The sequence below is a fragment of the Vombatus ursinus genome, unplaced genomic scaffold (genome assembly GCF_900497805.2).
Source record: "Vombatus ursinus unplaced genomic scaffold, bare-nosed wombat genome assembly UNPS02015255.1, whole genome shotgun sequence".
Lineage (NCBI taxonomy): Eukaryota > Metazoa > Chordata > Mammalia > Diprotodontia > Vombatidae > Vombatus > Vombatus ursinus.
Window position 1 is genome coordinate 2,261,283 of NW_020955033.1, and position 4,473 is coordinate 2,265,755.

The window sequence follows — 4,473 nt, forward strand, 5'->3', positions numbered from 1 at the left end:
GGTGTATATAAATGGAAACTAGTTTAATACAGAAATAAATTTGGGCTTAATAATCATTTTAGCAAAACCTTAACCCATCTCTATTACCATAAAATAACAGGTAAAGCTAATGAAGGTAGGAAAAATCATGTTTTAGAAATTTATCAAATTTTTAATAAATCCACTGGTATAGCACATGACCTTACAAAAAGGACGGTTTTGATGGAGTTGGAATCTGAGCCCCAGAAAGGAAAAACTCTGGCCCCACACCATTCCCACCCTTGGTAATTCTATTACATCATGGACTCTGTACTTTCCCACATGGCCAAATCTCTGGCGTTCCCCTGAGGCTTTCGTCCCATCAACTGGTCTTTCATTGTGGCTACACCCAATCTCCTCTCTATTGTCTTGCCTCTCTATGGCCCCAGGCCACTTCCCACCCTTGGTCTGCCTAGGCTCCATTTCCCACCCTTGGGAATTCTATTACCTCATGGACTACTTGGCCACTCTCCCACGGTCTTTCTGTACATAAGGTCCATCTTGTCTCCATTAAGATGCTCAGATTTTACAATCTAGCCAATAGCCCATAGATGCTCAGATTCCTTAAGAGTCTAGCTAGTACGGCGAATCTTCAATAAACTTTGTTTTTGGCTACAGGAAGGCTTGGGTTGAATTCTTTTGGGCAGGACCCAGGTATCGTGATTTGGGGGTGCCAGGACCCATAACCCCTAGACTGCATCAATTTTATATTTCACATGCTTTCTAGAGTTGGTTGCAGTGGCCAACCTAACATACAGTATCCATTTCTATATCACTGACAACTATAAATGTGTTTTTAGTTAGTTATCATACCTTATATTTGTAATTTTTAAGCTATCAGTTGGGGGGCTTTGAAATTCACATCATAACTTTTAGAAATCAGCCAAATCTGCTACAGATTTATGTGAAAAATTAGTTGAGTTCTGTAACTTAACCAGTAGCTATAAAAGTTTCATGTTACCAAAAGACGCAAAGAAACCATTACCTTCTAATTCTTAAATGTATAGCTTTGTGGATTTGTACTTTCCTTTGGGAGTTTATCATTAAAGGCTAAAAAGGAAGAAAATTATTAAGAAAGTTCATAAATTACTCTATGTTTTGGGACACTTATAAGGACACTGAGATTGTTTGCCTGTTTTATGAAAATATATATGCCATATACAAAATATGGTTAAAGGTAATGAGATATTTTTACCATATAGGCTTCTGACTAGTTTTAATATTGACCTTTAAAATAGCTTCAAAGTGAACAGTAAAAATGTATCAAATGGTATCTCAGTCTCTGATTCATTAGGTGACCAAATTCAAGCACATATCTTAACATTTACTTTGAAAGAGTTCATCTAGAACATCCCGTCATTAGTTTAATCAAAGTCTGCTTTAAAATGCTTAAACTTAATATTGAGTATTACTGCCTTTATCTTAAAGGAGTCATTTTGGGAAGGAAAGGGTAGTGCATCAACTAATTTATGCCACTAGAGAATATTTTAATTCATTAATTCTAGAATATATCCTAATTTATATAGTACCTTAAATGCTTGATGTATGCTAGTATAGTGAAGGTGGAAAGGTGCTAGATAGCAGGGAACTTCTCCATTAGAGTTTGACGTGCACTCTAGCCTGGTGGTGAGAGATTTCTTTACCATTCTCTGGTGACAGAGAAACTCCTATTAGATCCTGTAGCCCCCATGATTGTGTTGAAGATGATTAGTTATTGGGGCAGGAATAACTTCACTTCTTGGTAATCTATAACAAAGGTAGAAATTCTTCTCTCCCCTCTCTGTTTTGGGCCCTTCTCTCCACATGCAGGCATTCTCTTCCTTCTACTGAGGATAGAGAAATTCCTTCTCCCAAGTAGCAATGGTGGCTATAAGTACTTGGTAACCAGGAATATGTGTTTGCCCAGATAGACCTGAGTCCCTGACACCATCTTCTGCTTTCTGCATTTCCTCACATGTATATGATTTCTTTTATGTCTTAATTATTTTCTATGATGGAAGAAATAAGCTTCTGTCTTATACCTGATATTTATTTATAGCAGAATCAGTCAGTCAGTCAACAAGCATGTATTAAGTGCTCTCTATGTGCCAGGGTAGTAAGTGTTGGAGATATGGGAGTGCCATTTCTAGAAGGGATACTGTTACCCCCACTTGGGGGAAACCCTTAATATTACCTATATCTAAACTGTTTTAGAGATTCCCCCCAAAAGTTTTACTCCTGAATTGAGGGCTGATCTCCTCCCTCTTTTTGGGGGAAGACTATTCCCAGGATAAATCCAGTTCACCCTAGGAAGTAGCAGATACAGAAAGACACATAGCTTACAGTTTAACAAAGAAATCTATAATCATAACCAAACTTAAATGGATAGTAAGAAATTAAAAAAAAACTATCCATATCTTAATCTTTATCCCCACCCATTCAACTCCCTCATCTTCTTCATCACTCATTTTCTAAACATACACACACACACACACACACACACACACTACTTCTCTGGCCCCATCCACAATTCAATTACATCTTTAAATTATTTGATTTTGTTTTTCTTTGGAATTCCCCAGTAAAATGTAGACTCCTTGAGGATGATTTTCTTTCTGTGCACATAGTTGGTATTTAATCTATGAGACACTGTTGAGATAGTGATAGATTTAGTGTCGGGAAGACCTGGGTTCAAATCCCAGCTTTGACACCTAATAATGTGACCTTGGGAAATTCATTTAATACAAGTTTAACTCATATCTAGCTTGAATCACCTGATTGTCTTGTTCTACCTACCAAGAGGAAATGTACAGACAAATGTTATGAAGTATCATTTTTAAGTTTCATTTTTATTGTTGTTATTTTAAGTTTTATCCTTTTTAATTGCAGGAGCCTAGCTTACAGGGAAGTAGGAGAAAGAACTTGGGGAGCACTGCCAAAGTGAAACCAAGTAAATTGATTTCATGAAATAATTGAACTTTCTCTTGTATCCTAGTACCTTGTGTACTTGAGTCTTACTAATTTCAGAAAGCCTTAAGCCCCAGATTGGGAAAGGAAAGCAAAGAAATGAACTTGGAAGTATCTAGGGATCAGAGACTAGGTGAAACAAGTTGAGTAGATCTCATTATTTTCTCAGATTTAGGTAATTTGCTATACCAGTAGGTAACAAAGGTTATTCAAGAGAGCTACCCTCTAAAATGTCAAAATATTATAGGTATTGCTTCAATAAAGAAGTGTGTGGTACAGCGACTCTAACACAATTAAACTCAGAGACTTCTCAAGGAAGCAAAAGTTACTCTTTATTACAATCTTGGGAGAAGGGGCGTCTGCTCCTCCAGTACACTACCAGCAGGAGGGAGGCCAGGCACAGAGAACAAAATGAGATTATATACCCTAATGCAAACAAACCTCCACCCACCTCTATCCCTTACTCCCATTGGCTGGGAGGCAGGCTTACATTCTAGGCACGAAAATCTTTCCTATTCCCATTCACTGGGACAAAGAACAAGAAAACAGGGTATAGCCAATCCAAACACACATGTCCTTATTTAGTAAACCTAATGCTGACGTGACAGTGGTGTGGCAATCAGGAGGGGGTTTAGGGCCAAATTCCTATAGGTTTAGGTAATTTAAACTTATGGTCTGTTTGTTCTCTCAAAGCCTATCTCTAGTTTTGAGACAGTCTTTTTTCATCACCACCCTGAGAAGTCTTCACAGAGGTTATATCTCATTCAGAAGGAACTATACCCCTAAAGAATTCAAAGAAAGAGAAAAAGGACTAATGTGTAAAAAACGTTTTAGTAGCTCTTTTTGTAGTGACCAAAAACTAAAAGAATACCCACATATTAGGAAATGACCACAAATTATGGTATGTGATCATAATGGAATATTATTATACAATAAGAAATGACAAAATGGACAGTTTCAGATAAAACTGAGGACAATATGAACTGACACTGAATAAAGTGAGCAAAAGTAGAAGAATTTTTACAATATCAAGATTATAAAGAAAGACAACTTTGAAAGATTTTAAAACTTCGATCAATACAATGATAAATCATGAATCTAGTAGACTAAAGATACAAACACCACACCCACCTCCTTCCAGAGAGGTGATAGACTTAAAATGTATAATGAGACATGTGGACTTTGTTTTGTTGGAATGTGCATATTATGAGGTTTTGCTTTGTTTTGTTTTTTAATGGAGAAAGGAATAATGGGAGAGATAATAAATGTTGTAAAAATGGACAATTTTTAAAAATAAAAAAGAGGGACAGCTAGGTGGCACAGTGGTTACAGCACTGGCCGTGGAGTCAGGAGGACCTGAGCTCAAATCCAGCCTCAGACACTTGACACTTACTAGCTGTGTGACCCTGGGCAAGTCACTTAACCCCATTGCCCAGTCAAAAAATAATAAATAGATAGATAGATAGATAGATAGATAGATAGATAGATAGATAGATAGATAGATAGATA